Genomic DNA, 20818 nt, shown 5'->3' on the forward strand with positions numbered 1-20818 from the left:
TTAATTTGAGTCTTTCCCATCCAAAAATCACCTCTTTTCATCAATCACAAACAAGAAAACTTTTTTCAAAGGATAGTTTGTTTTTGGATCCTTTGGTAGCTGCATGGTTACGGCGCATGCCACATAACCGCAATGTCGCTGGTTCGATTCCAGCCAGAGAGCTTTGTTGCGTATCATACCACTTCTCTCTCTTTCCCTCCTGTTTCCAGTCTGATGCTTCTCTATCAACTATCCAATAAGAGGTAAAAATGCCAAAATAAATCATCTTTAAAAAAGAAGAAAAGAGTACCAGGCAAGCAGCCTGCTGTCACAAAATGACACATGAGAGACACAGTAATTTGTAAGTCATTTTGCGTGCAATAACGACGCCTTTGTTGCTTTTGCCGTGTCGTGTATGCTATTTAGTCTGTACTGACTGCAATGCAAATGCATCCGCATGAATATGCTGCGCTCAGAGATAGCGACAAAGAATAATGAAAAGTGAGAGAGACTGCTTATGGTGGGCGGGAGGGGAGATGGATGGATTCAACAAACACAGGACTTTTAACCAGGAGACCGGTGTTCGTGTCCCAAAGTGTTGTTATTTTGAAAGTACGTTAGTGCCATTTGTGACATGTTTTCCATACTTATGTTATGTTGTTTATGTATGTATTTTATAGGGCTGTCAATCGATTCAAATATTTAATCACGATCAATCGCAAATTAATCAAATGTTGTATCTGTTCAAAATGTCCCTTAAAGGGAGATTTATTAAATATTTAATACTCTTATCAACATGGGAGTGGGCAAATATGCTTCTTTATGGAAATGTATGTATATATTTATTATTGTAAATCAATTAACAACACAAAACAATGACAAATATTGTCCAGAAACCCTCACAGGTACTGCATTTAGCATAAAACAATATGCTGAAATCATAACATGGCAATCTCAAACTCAAGGAACCCCTTTGAAAATGGCCATGACAGTTGGTACCAGTGGATTCCTTAGGTTTTTAGTTTCATATGATACCAGTATCTTCACTCTGAGCCCGCTGCAACCAAAATATTGCAAGTTGCGTTAAAACAAATTTGCGTTATTACTGCGTTAACTTCAACAACCCTTGTATTTTACTTAGTTTACATACTTATTATAAGCCCAACTATTAAGTTTTTCCTAAAACTAACTAAGTGGTCTTGTTGCCTAAACATAACGACGACAGTTTGACGGTAACAACGTGGTGTTAAATGATATGCAAAAAACCTAAAATGGGTTATCATGACATGCGGAAATGCCGTGCTATTTATACACCTTCCCATGAGACCGGGTTGAGGCAAGAGATGACAAGAAAAAAAGGAAACATAAGGACCAGAAAGAAAGGAAACAAAGGAGAGATTTTAAAGAAAATGGGGAGAGGAAAGGAAAAAAATGAAATGAGAAAGGTGATGAGATAAGGACATCTAAACTGAAGAGCACAAAGGACAGCAGGGAGACCAGCGTCTTTCTTGACATCCATAATGTTCAGCTAATATGATCCATTAGAGCCTCTCTTCATACACAGACTTGCTCTCTTCCTAATGTAGCTTGAAAGACATTGTATGAACACTGAAACGCGGAGCTCAGGGAGGCATTAGCTGAGCTGGATGACTGCTGATGAAATGGGATCGGAAACACACAAGGGAGGTGTTATGCAGAAGGGTCTAAATTTGTGTGCATGTGTGTGTACAGTACAGAGTATTTATGTGGATGTGAGCGGCAGAGAAACCAGTTTCCTCAGGCTAACAGGCCTTTCCACCACTTAAGGGACTCTGTATGCTACACTTAGGGGAAGCAGAGAGTGAGGAGAGTATTTCCATATCCTCTCCTTGGATAAATACATTCCAGCTTTGAGGTTTTCAGCTCACACTTTCCCCTTACAACAGAATGAATTTGTATGAAGTATGTAATTGACTTACATGCAACACCCAGAGGTTTTTTCTCGGCAAATTTCATCCTTGGAGAGCGTACAGTAGGAGTGTTGAATTGCACAATCAAAGAGAGACGGATCGTGTATTCAGGCGTACAAAGCCTCGCCGGCCTTCAGCGCAAAAAGCATTGATCTGCTACATCAAAAACATGGAACTTACTCGAGTGCTTAGAGGCTGCAAAACAGTACCTGAATCCAATTTTCGAGGTGTTCTAAAGCACTACTCTGCCCTGAAAGCTGCTCATTTGATTACCCTTTATTGGCGAAAGGCGCCAAAGCGTTGTTCGGGCCTGATGAAGGCCGGCCTGTGATGTTGCAGACGTGCGCCCTCAATTATTCAAAGTCGAGAGCTCGCTGCTTTTGTCAGTTTCCACTTAAAGCGGGAAAAGCATCTACTGTCGAGATTGACGCGTGATGAGGCTTTCTGATCTCTGTCGTTCCACAAGGTCCTGTAGCCACTGTGTCTGTTACTGTGTGTGTCTGACTGTCTGTGAGTGTGTTCGCCCTCTGCAGCCTCCTCTGGGAGTGTCGTAGCAGGTGAGGTCTGCTGACAGAACTGGATCTGTCATTTCACACAGAGGGGAGAATTCATTTTTCTGGATCTGCCGGTGTGTGTCTCTCTCTCTCTGTCTCTGTCTCTTCCCCCTCCACCTCAGACCTCCTCCTCCTCCCACCTCCTCCCACTGAGCTCAGTTTCTTCATCTCTCTGCTGCTTTATTCATGCTGTGATGTAGGTCAGGGCTGAGGAGGGGGACAGCTAAAAATAAGGCAGGATAGGACTCTCTGTGTGCATGCACATGTGTGAGTGTGTGTGTGTGAGTGTGTGTGTCTTTGCACCAGCTCATTCCTTTGTGTGTATTTGTGTGTTTGGTGGAGAGAGAGAGAGAGTGCATACATACAGAACACATACCTTTAAATAGATCTATTTAACTGTTGTAGTTTTACACAGTTCTCACTTGCTTGTATATTTTCTAATGGCAATATCAATTGATTGTCTGTCAATCGATTAAAATATTTAATTGCATATACGCCTACTAAATTTGAACAGATAAAAATGTGTGATTAATTTGCGATTAATCACAATTGATCATGGGCAATCATGTGATTAATTGCAAATTAATCACACATTTTTATTTGTTCAAAGTTAGTGGGCTAATGTGCTTTTTTTATGCAAATGTATGTGTGTATATGTATATAAAATTGGAAATCATTTAACAATGACAAATATTATCCAGAACCCCTCACAGGTACTGCATTTAGCATTAAAAATCATAATCATAACATGGCAAACTGCAGCCCAACAGGCAATAACAGCTGTCAGTGTGTCACCCATAGAACCCATTTACATTCACATATCTGGAGGTCAGAGGTCAAGGGACCCCTTTGAAAATGGCCATGACAGTTTTTCTTCGCCAAAATTTCGCGTAAGTTTGGAGCGTTATTTAGCCTCCTTCGCAACAAGCTAGTATGACATGGTTGGTACCGATGGATTCATTAGGCTTTCTAGGTTCACAAGATACCAAAATCTTCACCTTAGCTTTAAAACCAATCCCACTACCTGCTCCAAAACCTTGCTTGCGTAAATGCATTAAAGAGCAAAATTGCATTTTTTTCTGTTTGTATTTTGAAGTTAAACTTACTACCTATTTTTTCTTTTTATTTATATATTTGATTATAATGTTGCAACGTTACACAGCTCTGTATACACATTTCTTTAATCAAGTCAATATTTACTTATCGCACAAACATGTTTAGTTTTTATTTCACACTAGCTTTGACTAAGTAAACGTATGTTTCCCATGCCAATAAAGTCCCTTTGAACTGAATTGAATTGAACTGAATTGAATTGAGGGAGAGAAAGAGAGGAGACTCTTCATACTTATGTGTTTGTGTGTGTGTGTGTCTGTGTGCAAGCTTGTGTGCATGTACGTGTGTGTGTACGTTGGAGTGCACGTGCACACTACTACTGTATCTGCATCACCCCTTACTATGCAGAGGTTAATGGAAACAGATTTCCATCCAACAGCAATATTGTGCCCTGCTGACTGAAGCTCCTTATTTTGTTTACTCAAATCAACCCAGATTGTGTGTGTGTGTGTGCGTGTGCGTGTGTGTGTGTGTGTGTGTGTGTGTGTGTGTGTGTGTGTGTGTGTGTGTGTGTGTGTGTGCGCGTGCGTGTGCGTGTGCGTGTGCGTGTGCGTGTGCGTGTGTGTGTGTGTGTGTGTGTGTGTGTGTGTGTGTGTGTGTGTGCGCGTGCGTCCAGTAATGTGGTCCAGGACTTCAGCCACGGCAGCTGATCAGTCTCTTTGAGCAGCTCATTTCTTGGTCTGTTTGAAGGCGACTGTAAGGCTCTGCAGCCTCAGAATGAGAGAGAGATGGAAACACATCCAGAGATAAATACCTCTTTACACTTCAAACACATTCAGATTCTTTCCTCGTTTCCAAAACATGAAACTTTGGCGCTTGGTTAAGACAACGAAACGAGTACATTTGTGTGTGTTTGTGCACTCCCATGCATGTTTTCTAAAGTTTTCCCACTCAACAATTCAAGATTGTTAATCAATTGTCTTTCCTGTTTTCAGTTTCTCACTCAGCGGGGTGTTTCCATAAACTCATGAACAGAGTTGAATTTGATTGTAAGATTGAATGGAGTTTGGCAATGGAACAATTGATTTGGTGCCAACGCAAACCTCAGATATTCATCGTTAAACATGGAACACTGCTCAGCTAAGAAGGAAATATGAAACTTTGGTACATAAACTCCTAATTCCAAATATTAAAAGTTAAGTATGTTAACAGAGTCTAGAGGCTCAGTTTAACTTAGAAATGAGGCGCTGGGAAGAAAAAATAAGTTGTGCTCTTTGAGAGTCCTGTCGTTTATTTCTCATTTGAACGTTTGGATTATTATATGTGCTGTCATTGATTCAGTAGTATTTGCACCACCACACGTATTGTTTTGATGATGATGAGCTTCTTTGGTTGATGAACTCGCTGCTTTGTAGAATCAGAATCTGATTTATTTTGCCAAGTACATACATACAGTACATGTAATTTGACTCTGGTTTTATGCAGCTCTCTCGATGTTCTTACACAGAATAGAAATAACAGCTATGAAGATTAATGACCAACATTAAAATAAGAATACAATAATAAAGTGGTGGATGGTCGATGGATGGTTGTGGCAATATTACATCTGCTGCATTCAGGCTAATAGAGCTCACTTGTGTCCAGCGGTTACATTTTTGAAATTGCGAATATTTGCATATTTATTGGTTCTGGATTTTTCAATAAGGGAGAATGAGTTGATGTAATTTTAACAAGATCATTTAACTTCCAGTAGAGTTTAGAGTGTAATCTGTAGTATCAATGCATCTAAATCCAAAATAAAACAAAATCCAGCCTCACTTCCAGGGCATCAAATACCCTCAGCGTCTTGATACTGACACACAAGGCACCCTTTAGCGTCAGTATGAGACGCACCAGGCATTTAAATAACTCCTAATAACCCATCCATGTCATTATTAGACGCTCAGAGTAACTGATGTCGTATTAAGAACAAGAATGTCTGCTAAGTGCGGGAGGGAGAGCTGGTGGATGGGTCAAACAAACACAAGACTTTTACTCTGGGTACCAACGTTTGTGTCCCGTGTGAAACCAAAAGTTGAGTTATATTTTACTGACAACGTTATGTCACGTGACACTACGGCACTGAGACGCATGACGTTATGTCCATAGCTCAAGTTAAGTAAAAAACGTTCTCATTTTAAGCCAAACCATGATGTTTATTCTAACTGCCACTGTTACACAACGTCAACCACACGCGAACCTTCGGCATCAAGATACCATTCAAAGGCTTTATCTGCCGTCACAGTGACCCCGGGGGCCTCTGTCCAAGCGGGGATAATATGACAAGAAGGGGTTGAGATCACGTTGCAAATTCAGTGTCTGCAGATGCCTCAGTACAAAAACAAAGCTGCTAAAACTCTGGATTGCTCGTCCCTAACTGACCCGCATCGCCACAACACAGCACCATTTAATAATTCATGAGCACGACTTCAGAGAAAAGTGACTCCTGACTTGACCAGAGTTGCTTCCATCCAAATGTCATCACCCGTACTGATACGTATCTCATCACTCTCTCAGCAGATGTCTCCTTCACACACACACACACACACACACACACACACACACACACACACACACACACACACACACACACACACACAGCAATCAGCATTCCCCTCTTCTTTGACCTCCCTCGCTCTCTCTCGCTCTCTCTCTCTATTTTCCTGTACACAGACGTTAATCTCATCCAGCAATTACACACTAAGATAACTGAGGCTTGCACAGAGCATTGCTTTCAAAATACTACAGGCACACACACACACACACACACACACACACACACACACACACACACACACACACACTGTGTTGAAAGAGAGATGGGGTATTTAATTTTTTCCTCTAATGCATTTTGTGTAAACAGATAATCAGTTTTTTTTTTTTTTCATTTGAGTTCACTGAAAACACAATAAACATCCGAAACAGTGTGAGTGAGAAAAAAAAATAGAACGATTACACAGATTATTATGTCTGTGTGCACGTCAATGATATCAAAATGTATGAAATTACAACATTAAACTGAACAGCACCAGTTTGAGTTAACTTTTTTGGCTGCAGACGATATTGTAACTATGTTGGGGATGTTACTGGGTTACAACATTGTGAATGCTTTTTTTCCAGTAATAATAGGGTAAGCCAAATTCAGTTATTACATTACATTTACCAATCCCAGTAACGGTCCTTTACTCCACATTAGTTTGGAGGGTCATCAGTCTCTGAGCGTTCAGTGCAGAGAACGGTCTGGGAGAAAAAAAGTTCATGGTTTGTGTTAAAATAATAACGTAAAGTCAGCGATTACTTTTGATCTCACACAGGACACAAAAAGCGGTCTACAGTGAAAAGTCTTGTGTTTCTTTGACCCACCCACCAACAACGCTCCCACCCGCCCTTTTTGGACTTTCTTGCTTGTTATACTCTGTTATTATTCCACGTAATTTTCATACCAGGTTGCTCAATATACCACATCACTTGCTCTGACCGAATTCAAAAACGTTGACATCCAACTAGGGCTGTCAAAGTTAACGTGATAATAACGCGTTAACGCAAATTCATTTTAACGCCACTAATTTCTTTAACGCATAACGTAATTTGCGATTTTTTGGTTGTAGCGGGCTCAGTTTTAAAGCTACTGGCATCATATGAAACTAGAAAACCTAAGGAATCCATTGGTACCAACCATGTCATATGAGCTTGTCGCGAAGGAGGCTGAATAACACTCTAAACTTTGGCGAGGAAAAACTCTCATGGCCATTTTCAAAGGGGTCCCTTGACCTCTGACCTCAAGATATGTGAATGAAAATGGGTTCTATGGGTACCCACGAGTCTCCCCTTTACAGGCATGCCCACTTTATGATAATCACATGCAGTTTGGGGCAAGTCATAGTCAAGTCAGCACACTGACACACTGACAGCTGTTGTTGCCTGTTGGGCTGCAGTTTGCCATGTTATGATTTGAGCACATGTTTTATGCTAAATGCAGTACCTGTGAGGGTTTCTGGACAATATCTGTCATTGTTTTGTGTTGTTAATTGATTTCCAATAATACATATATACATACATTTGCATAAAGCAGCATATTTGCCCACTCCCATGTTGATAAGAGTAATAAATACTTGACAAATCTTCCTTTTAAGGTATATTTCGAACAGATAAAAAATTGTGTGATAAATCATGATTAACTATGGAAAATCAGGTGATTGAATATTTTAATCGATTGATTAATTCAACGTATTTTCATTTTTTTCCTGTAGTAATCGGGCTAAGAATACACCTTAAATAACTCCAAAGATGCCTTGTTACTTTTGTGTCTCCACACAGTCAAGAATCACTTGGGTTTTGTTCAAAGCTGAACTTGTGTGTGTGCTCACCAGGGCTGAGAGTTAGGCAAACTTTGTTCATGTAACATCAATCAAATACTGTTTTCTATTACTGCCTGAAGCAGAAACACTGACGTCATTCTGAGTCACGGCATATACAGTACATGACCCCCAATTATTTTTGCAAATGCACATTACAGTAATTTGAGTTTTCAGCAATCTAGTTTTGCTATGGTTTTAAAGTACAACCTTAACCATGTGACCCTATACTCCCACACGTGCAGCTGAAACGCATCGCAGACTGTAATCAGCAGAGCAACAACTGTTATTGACTCCTATGTGAAATAAAAATAAAGCACGCTTCTTCGCTGTTGTGTTGCGGAAACGTGACTACAACCCGTCTTGGACCAAAACAAAACAAATGTCTACACACGGTGTTAAATAGTTTTATATCAGCTGCTATCCTGGGTAAAGTAAGAGGCTGATGTTTCCTTGATGAGGTCATGAAGAGTGCTGACTCTAACCTGCTTCCATCTTCATAAAAATTCAAACAAACACATACGGTTTCATTGAATTTTGCTGTGTTGTCAGCAAATCTCTCATTCATCCCAATATGTCTGTACCCACAGGAATCCTGTCTCTCCGGTGCAAATAAAACCTAAAATCGTATCAAGGTTTTGATGCTGTTACAACGCATGCATAATGTATGATCATCACGCTCAATTTCAGCATTTCAGCTGGCCACCTCACTGTTCTTCTTATTGGTTTGGAAACTTTTTAAACTTTTTTCTTCTTCTTCTTGTGTGTGTCGGCTGATTGACAGGCAACGGAGCGTAATGCAACGCCGTCCTGATATGAAAACTCTCAGAAACGAGGATAAAAGAAAATGTTTCTTCTCATCCCTGTGTGATTGACTTTCATCCCTGTGTGGACAATGTTTTTCATACTGTCGGCGGGAAAATGGCCTCCTCTGAAGGAGGAAATTAATCTCATCCCGCAATTACATAGCAGGATAATTGAGTCTTATACACAGCATTGCTTTCAACAACTTTGACTTGTGAAGGAGGAAAGTGAACCTAGATATTCCCCACTATGCTCCTATTCTTCCTGCGGCAGTGGGGAACTTAGAGCGCCAGCACAAAGTTGAAAAGAACTGTAGTATTATCCTTTAATATGGACCGAGACAAGGAGGGGACCAAACGATCCTCATGACGGGGGGACTTCATTTCCACAATGAGGGCGCACAGAGGCAGAACTCAATGACTAAACTCTCTTATCAATCCGTGCTGTAAACAAATCAAACACAAAAAAACCAACAACAATCAACATGCAGCCATGGATGCTGTGTGTCCCCTCTTGGGAGCCAGAGGAGAAAAGGAACTACTGATGCATTTAATTAGGGAGCCTTTAGAGAGCAGCAGCCCTTATCGCCATCCTTGTCCTTCTGGAAGACGCATACAGAGCAGGAAGTGCTCTGGTTGAGCAGATTAGAGCTTGCTCGGAGAACACGCGGCCTGTCAGAGAACAGCCCGTGGGTATAGGAGAACTGAATGATGGTGTGGTTCTCTATCAGGGAGGAGGAAGCAGCGTGAGCACGGTGGTGGTTTAATCCGCCCGTCACTCCGTAACTCCAACGAGGAAGCTGCCATTCAGCGAGCTGCACACTGACAGACTTTCAGACAGACACTCTGAAGACTGAAACTGTGACAGAGTCCTTCTGTCAGGCAGAGCGGAACAGTTTACCTAGATGACAGGTGCTATGTGTGTGTGTGTGAGACTGCTGGGTGTTCACACAGGTATATTTACTGCAAAGCTTAGAAAAGTACTCCTGGGTGCCCACTAACTGAAATAAATCCATATATCAGGCAGGCGAAGGCGGTGACGTGTGCGCCTCTCCTCACAGTTTAACGGATTACCGCACAGCGGAGGTCGTATTGTTGCGAGTGAAATCCTAAACGCAAACTTAATTTGCTTTGTCGAAGCGGAGAGATTTATATCACAGAAGACAGACACAATCCACTGTAGCGGTCTCTGGTGTTTTACAATGAAATATTATCAGCGTAGAGGATGAATCCACACAGCAACCAAACACAGCTCATCCACAGAGTTATAAAGACAGATATAGTATAAAGTTCTGCTCCTCTATTTCAGAAACTCCAGATTCTAACTATTTAAGACATCAATATTTCCCAAATATGTGTTTTAATTTATAAGATACCTTCTGGTGAAGGGAATATTCCTGAGCAAATTCTAAGGTCCATTCTTACTCAACTTGTCAATCTTTAGATCTTCATCCTCCTAAATTTCTCATTAGTAGAGGTCAATTTTGGATGAGATTTAGAGGTAGCAAATTATGGAGTAACTTTTCACATCTATCAAAAAACTGTTAATCAGTTAAAGGTCCCATATCATACTAATTTTCAGGTTCGTGTTTGTATTTTGTGTTTCTACTAGAACATGTTTACATGCTTTAATGTTAAAAAAACACATTATTTTCCTCACACTGTCTGTCTGAATATACCTGTATTCATGCTCTGTCAGAAACGCTCCATTTTAGCGCATTTCAACGGAATGGCAACGGAATGGCAACGGAATTGCGTTGCTAGTAAACAGCTTGGGTCCATGTCTACTTCCTGTCAGCTGATGTAATTCATTCACATTTAGAATGTTTTAGTTTAAAACCGTGTAATGGTCTTAAATATTGTGGATTTGTGACATCACAAATGGACAGAAATCCGGCTTGTTTCAAACACAGTTTCTGAATATGGGCTGTATGTATTTCTCTGTGGATTCAGCGTTTTGATACTTTCACAGTACTTATATATCACTTAAACCTGCTTTATAATAAAAAAGACATGAAAATCTCACTTTTTACAATATGGGACCTTTAAATGTTTCAAAAGATGCTTAAAGGGTCATTTAACTGCTGTTTTGTAACTGATTTGCCCCATATTGTCCATGTATGATTTTTTTCTTTTTTTTTCCACTCACAGTGTGATGTATTACTATTGCTTTGGAGTCAATGTAGGTATTTAAACCAATATCCACACACAAATATAATCCTGTGTTTTATGTTGTACTAATTGTTTGTTATCACAATTATGTAGTCATTATATCTGTATAGTAATCCATTGTTCTCTATAACATTGTGGAATTTTAACACTATTTAGGTGGAGACTTCAAATAAAGCCAGTGGGTTTTTTGCCTCTTCTTGCACTGTTTATGATTACTTTTTGTTATATTTGTCTAGTCTTAATTTGCGCAAAATAAAAAAAAAAATAAACAAAGTTTTCCTGTTACAGACTCAGTGTATCTGAGGTTTACCTTCCTTCATCGCAAAATAAATTATGTAAGAACAGAATGACCATTTTCACCTGTTCAGCACATTGCATGCTTACGTACAGTAACAGTAAAAGTGGACACTATGGGGTCTTTCAGATCACAGTGAGACAATGTGTCATGCACTAGGTCACAAAGCCAAGGTGTACATACTTTTTTTATCAACTACTTTGAAGGTGGTGAATCACATACCTCACATATTAGTGCTTCCTGTGTGTCTAAGGATATATTTTTAAAAATATATTACAGTACCTGTCTATAAAGCACTCAGCGGTCTGGGACCTAAATGCCTCTCTGAGTCACTCGTATGTTACGAAGCATCCAGACCCCTCAGGTCAACTGGAAAGAGCAGGTGTTCACTTTTACTTTTAGACAAGTGAGTCAACTTTGGGGTAAAAGGAAGAGCTCACCAAAACTGAAAAAAAAATGTTGTTCTATACTCATACGGGTCAGTTGAGCAATAGCTCTGAGTCAGCTTTGCAATGACTGGACTAGCATTGACATTGCCAGACAACGGACGAGGACCAAAATGCCTCAGGACACAATTGGATAGACCTACAACCAATTAGAGCAACGGAACTTGTGTCGTAGCGCTGAGCAACAGAAAAATGTAAACAGAGTACAGCGTGCAGAGATGAGCGGTGACGGTGTAGCATAAATAATTATCGATTCAATATGTCTGTGATTGATATGTTTTATTTGCTCTGACAGACGCCGCATTTGCGATTTTGGTCTGGCGATGTCAGCGGCTTCAACAGGAAGTTCCACATCAGCTGCAGCCATGTTGGTTGTTTTCCAAAACGCCTCAACAGCGCTCCTCTTTACAGTCATCGTCTCAAACACGCCCCATATTAGATCAACGGTTGTGAGCGGCCCGTCAGATCTCAGGTTGTTGGAAATCTGTCCAAAGCGGTGGTGAACCAGACGCATCTTCCAGAGCAAGTAAAACATGAGCTTGCAGATTTGTCTGGTTCCCCAGCAACCTCTGGGCCCCTAACTATGGTGAATTATTTTGTACATACTATCCCCAGAGAGGGGAAATTGTAATTATTCATGGGCAGCGGTAAATAAAATGTACGTTAACAATGAATGAGTATTCTTGTGCATATTGTTTTATGTGTATTGTTAGTCTTTTGATAACCATACCTATGGGTGTGGAGCTGGTATGTTACAATTGTGCTTAACATATTTGGTAACCCTAAAAATGCATGCAGCCCCAGCTTGCCCCACACAATTTATAATGGTCTAGAACCACCTCTGCAGAGGCACAAGCCGAGATGCACATGTGGATCCTTGCACATTCACTGAGACACACACACACACACGAAGTTGTTCCGGTGAAAGGCTGATAATCAGAAGTGGTGCAGATGCTGTTGTGTATGAAGACGGGGTAAGAAGCTGAGAGGTAAACACAGATGCTGCCAGAGGAAAACTGAGAAAAGCTGCCAGCAGTAGTGCTGAGCTGAGTACTCATGATTCATTAGTACTTTTTTCCTTTGTTTTCAGGGCAGCTGCAGTCCTGCGGACCAATACATGTAATCACAAAAACACACTGTGTTTGAATACCTCGAAGAAATCAATGTCCCTCTACTCTCGGACTAAAGGCGAGGATGCTTCCGAGAGTCCCGCACAGGGCTAAAACTTCAACCCAAAACCTGATTCTGGCTGTTTTTATTCAGGCCCGAGGAGCTCAAAAACATTTTAGGCTCGAACCTGGCACAACATTGTAATGTCAAAACTCTCTGCTTTCCCTTTCTCCCTATAGGACACACCATCAAGCCCTCCAACCTACATTACATGACGAAATAGGTTGCTTGTTAGTGCTTTCCAAATCGGCCCATATTGTTTTCTGATCTACCACCTCTATAGGAACCAACATTGACTGCTGGTGAGGATGATGTAATACTACTTTCCTCTTTGCGTCTGAGAGATGACATGTCATTACACAGACCCAGAAGAGGTTGCTTGCTGGAAAAGAACAAAGGACCAATGTTGTTGTTTTTCTGCTGAGGTACTGTCTCAAACATAGACACCAGATTTGTATATTCCCCTGAGAAACCTGAAACCTATGAATCTAAATATAAAGTCAACAAACTGTGCAAAGAAACCTCAAATAAGCACAAAATATAATGCCCATCGGTTTATTGGTCAAAACTACCACCTCATCACCAAACAAGAACGGATAAACTACCAACTGACAAAGTATAGCACAAATAATCAGTGCTTTTGAATGGTTGACTGGGTTTCAACAAAGATATGTGCAGCCTGGCTACACACACACACATCACACACACACCTACTCCGAATGGTACAATCGAGGTTGTTTAAACAAGGGACAAAAATGCAATTGACCATTAAGCAAATTTGATCCCGGCACTAATACAGCTATAATTATGGGCTCACTCACCCCTGTGCAACGGCCTCAGCTTGAAAACCATTGCGCTCTTGTTTAATGTGCATGCCCTCGAGCCAATAGCAGACCGTTAAAAAGGTGTTGCAGAATAATACACTTCCATTTCCTTGTATGAAACCACTGAGTGGTCAAAACCCAGAGGACACTGTTGGACGACTCCAAAGGAAGTTAAATAAAGGAATCCACTCATTTTAGCTGACTGATAAAACTCAATGCTCTGACCCTGTGCCCAATCCTCTATATAGCTTCATTAGAAAACAATATGAATCTTCCGAAATGAGCATCCTTCAGTATGGTTTCCTTGTTGGTGCCCACAATTGTCTGTGGGATGCAAAATACATACTGTTTTTTCTTTTTTTCTTTCAAAATAAAATTCCATGTTCAAAGGTAATGTACAGTTTTTGCTCGTTACATGTTAAGTGTTTTTTTTCAAAATAAACTTCCATGTTCACAGGAAACATACAGTTTCCCATTGTTACAGGCAGTGTTTTTTTTGTTTTAAAAAAAAAACTTGTGTTCATATGAAATAGTTTCCGCTCTTTACATGCATAGTGTCTTTTCAAAATAAACTTCTGCACAGGAAACATACAGTTTCCGCTCCTTACATGCGCAGTGTTTTTTTTCAAAACAAACTTCACAGGAAATATACAGTTTCTGTTCTTTACAATCATAGTGTTATTGGTTTTTCTTTCAAAATAAACCTCCAATGTAGGTTTACTTAGTTTTTAGGTTTACTTGGTAAGGTTTAAGCAACAAAAGTATTTGGTTAGGGTTAGGAAAAGATGATGCGTTTCCGGTTAAAATAGGTATGTTTGTTACGTAACTTACGTATGTGACGTTAGTTAAGTATGTTAGTTACATAACAAAAGGTAAAATAAGTCAACGCTGACTTGTTTTCACACGGGACACAAACGGCGGCCTCCTGGATGAAAGTCTGTGTTTGTTCGACCCGACCATCCTCCCACTGACCAAGCGTGGGAGAGCGAACGGGTTGTGTCAACACATAAATACTAGGTGAACTGGTCAGAGTTAGTCCGTCTGCTACGGCAACAGCTTGTCCACCATGATGATGAAGTAGTAGACTGACTGTACACATTTAGACCAAGGATTAGCCAACATCACACAGACAACATGTTTTCACTTCTCCCCACTGATTAAACACTTCCTAAAACAATCAGAACCATAAAGCAGCAAAAAAAAGCTTATTAAATAAAAACTGTCTCACCAGTTGGCCTTGATGTTGTGAGATTAAGATGACAAAAAGCAAGTTTGCAAGTTGTTCTCCGAGACGTCACTAACTAGATGAAGAAAACCTCCAGAAAAACTCGCCTCCAAAACTCGTTTGCGTGCATTTTGGGTGTTTTCTTTACATCGGTCACATTGTGTTTCCACCATGTCTACTGTTTTTTATATTTTTCCCCCCAGGCACAGCCAGCATGCATTACTATTCTACGAGCTGCATCAGTCTCACACACACACACACACACACACACACACACACACACACACACACACACACACACACACACACACACACACACACACACACACACACACACACACACACACACACACACACACACACACACACACACACACACACACACACACACACACACACACACCCTTGATTGACCCTGTGCTCAGGACTGTGGGCAGGGCACAGCAGCAGATGGTTGAATTTAGCTCTCATTGTGTCAGGTTGCAACACACACACACACACACACACACACACACACACACACACACACACACACACACACACACACACACACACACACACACACACGCACACGCACACGCACACACACACATGCACACACACAACCAAATTAGTCAGGAAGGTCATCTACATACTATTATGCAAGTCCACATGAGAACTTGTTTCAGATTATTGGCCATATTCAACCATTAGTAAGCTGTTGCTAGGTAACGGCGATGCCTCGTGGCTAACAACCTGAATGATCTAATTGACATCCCATCAGTCACCATTCACCCTGCTGATAGGGAAAGAAAGCAATAGAAAGCTAGGTGAGGAGGTGTGGAACTGTAAATTACCCTGACAGTTTTGACCTTGTTTTTTGGTTACTATGGTAAATTAATATCTTTCATCTTTTCCGACTCACTGCACATCACGGAGGAAGACAAAAGAGAGACAAACAAGATACATTCAAACAGGGATGGAAACACAAATACAAGAGCAAACGGAGGGGAATTAAAGATAGAAACGGAGAACAAAAGCTGGGACGGAAAAAGATGCCGAACCAGGAAGAAGCATGAACGGAAAGTGAAAGAGACGAGGATACAAAAAAGAAACCTGTGAGACATCAAAGTAACACTGAACTTGTTGTGACTTCATCGATGACAGGCAGTAATCATTTGACAGCAGAGCCGATATTGGACTATAAATATTTGACAACACAGTGTGGGAGCGCTTAATTAGCTTCATTATTATTCCCATCCAGAGGCAGCTGCTGTACCTGGAGCGGATGCTGGCAAAACGCTTGTGTGTGAGTGCAGGTGTAAATGAGGGTATCACATTATGGTTGATTTTATTAAGGTTTATTTTGAGTTTTAATCTGGCGGTGGAGTGTGGTGGGTGTTAGGACATTAATTCAGTTTAAGTTCATGTGGGAGGCACAAGTAAGAAGGACTACTTTTTTATGTTGAAAAAAAAAACCCTTCATGGATTATTAGTTTGGGAACTGAGAGTCATTCACTGTGGTGATGTGCTGATAGCTGAGATGGACATTTCAGACATTAGTTTTTATTTTTTTACTAATGTAAAAAAACATCAACACACGTGATGAATCCAGAAGTCCGGACAGATTTAATACTAGCGTAAATGAGTAAATTTACCTGCTATTAGAATGCATTGATTTTTCAAGATACGAGGTTCATTCATTTATCATTCTACAACACATGGTTGTATACTACATCCATTTCTTAGGGCGTTTTCACATTAGGTAAGATTGATCCGTACCGTGCCCCCCCTCTCTGGTCAGCTTTCACATTAGTAAAGTTGTTCCGTACCCGAGCACACTTGCGCCATCATCCACGTGTATTTTTGCTTATGTTGGGATCAGCTGTACGTAGCGGAGCATCGTAAAACACTTCATTCAAACTGGACAGAAACAAAATAAAACTCACCAATACAATTTCTAACAATCACCAACTCTGGTTTGGTCTAAATCAACTCTTATTTCACAGAGTTTGATGTGAAAATATGCCGACTCTAGACGTTGTCTCCACCCCCAGCCCGTCTCTCTCTCTGCCCACCGAGCAGCTGAGCGTCTCTCGTTCTTCAGAGACAGACCATTAAATCAGCTAAATTAAATAACAAACATCACTCAACCCCATCGCCTATTGTCTAGATTTTTTTACACGCCGGCCTTCCTGCTGTATCATCCACGGTTGTGCAGTTCAGAGGATGAGATCGGCGAATGCTGCAAGCAGATACAGACATACTGTAGATATGAAACAGTTTTGTATGTATACAGATTTCGGAGGAGACCGGCGGCGTTGAATAAAGCCTGCCCTTTCAAAACTACTCGCTAACTGCTAACGTTACTCTCTTTAAATAGGGACCACTTCCGTGTTTCGGTACGGTTTGCTTTCACACCTGATGCGAATCGTACCCGAGTACACACAAACCGTACTCCAGACCACCTTTTCAAGTGGACCCTGGTACGGATCGACGAACCGTGCCAGCGTACGGTACGGAGCGTTCACACTAATCAATCGAACTGGACTTTGGGGACAAGTGTACTCTGATCCAGGCCCGGGTCCCTGATGTGAAAGCATCCTTATATCTATGATTCTACCATAACTGCTCAGCACCAAACCACAGATGAACAAAGTTAGCTAGTGAACATATATAGAGGAGCATTTATCTGCTTAAGAGCCTATCATTTCTCAGGAGTTGGTGCAGAGCAAATTAAAAAGAGAGTGAATATTGGACCAGGTGGCCAAAAACACAACTTTAATTGAATGTGAATGTTGCTACATATTTTGTCACTGTGTTCACAGCTTGTTGCGCTTTGCTGCAAAAAAATGACTGGTGTAAGCTTTAAGGTGTTTCTTTGAAATGAAATACCAAATACAGACTACTGTCTGCTTTGACATGTTTCTGTCCCCCTGTTGCTTTTGGGAGGCGTCAACACACATAATACATTTCCTGTGATAGTGCGACTATCAGATATTTTCGGTTCATGTCTGTGAGACTCTGGCAGAGACACTAAAATGTGAGTCTCGTGGGAAAACACAACCTTTCACTGTTTTGTGAATCTGTTACTTTCACAATTTAATTCCTGCTTTAGTGGCATCAAAGTGTAACCACAGCAGTCGAAGCAGTTGTGGGCAGAATGTAAGTGATTTTATCAGAACTATACTTTATTATTTTCATTTATTGTTTCATTATTTGCAGAAAGAATTAGAATCAAATTAAATCACTGTCAAATTAAATATATATTTCCAAGCAATTTCACGTGTCAACAATGTTTTGCATACTCTGAGCATCGTACGGAAACAAACTTGTAATATTGAGTGTAATTTCACTGATATTATCCTTGTTATTATACTTCAGGTCAACGAGCCCAGTATGTTCTGGGTTCTGTGTTAAGCTAAAAATACATTTTTGTTAATTGAGACTTCAGGGTCTTTTTTTTCCCTCAGGATTTTTTAACAGACTCCTACATTTTTAATTGAGTTTGTAAATATTTTTACATGCCCCGCTGCTGCTGTGCCCCATTTTCCTGAAAGGTAGATGTGTCAGCATGAGGCCCAGCGGGAGAAACAGCCAAGTGACTGTAGAGTAGCTGAGGAGAAGGCTTGAAGAAGCAGCTTTCACACACACACACACACACACACACACACACACACAACACACAGAGTTATTTGTCCCTGAGTCGGCGGCTGTTGGGAGGGCATTGGCGGCAGATGGTCCGCAATAGCTCTTATTGTCATCATTGTCTCCGGATGCAGCAACAGGGAGCAAGGCGTGCCCTGTTCGGCCCCGGCCTGGAGACGCCACCGCCACGTCCTGCGTCAGTGTCACAGTCAACCTCTTTGCCGTAATTAAGGCCATCCCCTCTGGTTCCCTCTGACAGCAGAGAGCAGCTGGAGGACAGAGGAGGAGGAGGAGAGGTCGCATCCTCCAGACGAACGGCAGCTGAGCGGGCTCTCATGTTCCAACATGTGCACGAACACACACATATGTGTGTCCTCGGGCCATCTGAACATGCGTGTGTATTACCATACTCGTGGGAAACTCCCCATGGTCCTCGGTGTTCCGCTGCGACGGCAGTCTGTGCTGTGTAAATCTATGTTCTCGAGGCACGCATGATACACACTCTGTTGATCAGAGGATCTGTCGGTGCCTAACCCTCAACTCTGACTCAACAAAACACCTTAAACATCACTTCAAATCCTTATCGTAACTCCAAACCCAAATCCTAAACAAACACCAACCTTCAAATAAAACTCTTTTACATTCACTTGTAAATTTATATTCTAATAATCAGAGTAAGAGTTCCTTGTATTGCTTATTTCAATTATATGGAGCAAAGTTTGTGAATTGGGTAAAGGTATACCACCTCCACCACTTGTTAAATGGCCCAAGCTGGTCTCATACACTGTTCGTAGTAGTACGAAAAGTAATGCACTATAATTGGTGAATATCCCTCGAAAGCAATTTGTGTGTGGGTCAAAAAATACGGGACTTTCGCCCAAGAGGTCGGCGTTCGTGTCCCGTGTGAAACCAGAAGTCAACATTGATTTATCTGTCACATGAGTAACGCCACTTCTGGAGTTATTTTAAGACAAACCATGATCTTTTTTTCCTAAATCTAACTCAAGTAGTTTTGTCGCCTAAACCTAACCAAGTCCATCTTTTCCTAAACCTAACTAAGTAGCTTTCTTGCCTAAACCTAAGGAAGTTGTTTCCTGTGAAGACGGAAATTTATTTTGAAAAGACCGTATGCATGTAACGAGCGGAAATTGACACGTGTTGTTGGACATTCGTAGAATAACTTTTTCTCAAGGTATCATACGAACAACGGTTCGTATGCGTGAGAATACGTCGAATGGCAACTAGCGCCACTTGAAGCAACCTGAAATAAGATCAACAAACAATGGAAACGTCTTACAAGCAAAACCTCTTTGCTGTGTGAGTTGCACAATATGTTGAAATGTATTTACAAGGCTGAATGTCCTTTTGTAATACAACTAGAGTATAAAATGGGCATACTTGACACCGTACAGTCATCATAATAGCATTAAGGTTAGATTACCTGTGTGCATGTTCATTTAGCCGGTATACTTGTGTTAATTATTTTGTTCCATTGTGTCATTGATACATGACTGTGCCTCTTCAGCAAATCTTAGTGTCTTGTCATGTATCGATTAGTTTATTTTAGCCTCAGTGTGTTTATGGGGCTTTTGTTTGCCCTCTACGGTACTTGTCTTGTACAATCTGTTTTATTGGCTACTTTAACTTTTCTCCAAATATAGTCCAGTGTTATACAGCCCCACCTCGACATCTAGACGTCTTTTGGCCTGTAAAAATCCCCAAAAATTGCTTATTTACTGTCATTGTCATCGATTGATGATGACTGTCCCTGTAAACGTGAATTATAAAAGTAAAAGTTTAGAAAATGTCTGGTCAAAATTGTGTAAAAACAACTTTAATGTAAAGTCACATCCAGACTCAGCTAGGACACAGTGAGGCACTAATGTAGTGAAGGATTATCTTGGTTTTGGCAGATAATGGAAAAAGAGTTATTTTTCAACTTTCATCCCAACTTAATCCAAAATGTAATCTTAATCCTAATCCCTAATACAATCCTTAAAAAAACAAAACCAGTGATGACCAACCAAAATGAGCAGCTTTGGAGGATTTTCATCTCACACACTTTAGTTGACACGACGCTCAGCAAACCCCCTGGCCGGTTCTGCACACAAATTCGTCCTTCTTCCAGTTTTCGAGACAAATCGTATGGTGTCCGATTTATTTTACGATTCGATTTGATTTAAACATGCCATTGTTGGATTATGGATGTCTTGGTTCGTAAAGATCAACAGATCATTTGGTTTTATGCCCCGACAACTGTCATTTACACTTTCAAATTCTCCTTTAAAAAGAGAACTCAACTCCCTTTTTATATAGAAAGTGTTTCA

The 20818-nt window shown here is 40.8% G+C and overlaps 1 protein-coding gene and 1 long non-coding RNA gene across 2 annotated transcripts in view; one reads left to right on the forward strand and one right to left on the reverse strand.

Moving 5' to 3' along the window:
- Positions 1-20818, reverse strand: part of LOC141760306 (protein kinase C-binding protein NELL1-like) — a 377384-nt gene that overhangs the window by 108147 nt on the left and 248419 nt on the right. The window lies entirely within an intron of this gene.
- LOC141760629 (uncharacterized) lies at positions 10013-11177 on the forward strand. Its single transcript, XR_012592412.1, has 2 exons — positions 10013-10914; positions 11061-11177. It is a non-coding gene; the product is annotated as an uncharacterized LOC141760629 (long non-coding RNA).

This window comes from Sebastes fasciatus, chromosome 2, assembly GCF_043250625.1.
Source record: "Sebastes fasciatus isolate fSebFas1 chromosome 2, fSebFas1.pri, whole genome shotgun sequence".
NCBI classification, from domain to species: Eukaryota; Metazoa; Chordata; class Actinopteri; order Perciformes; family Sebastidae; genus Sebastes; species Sebastes fasciatus.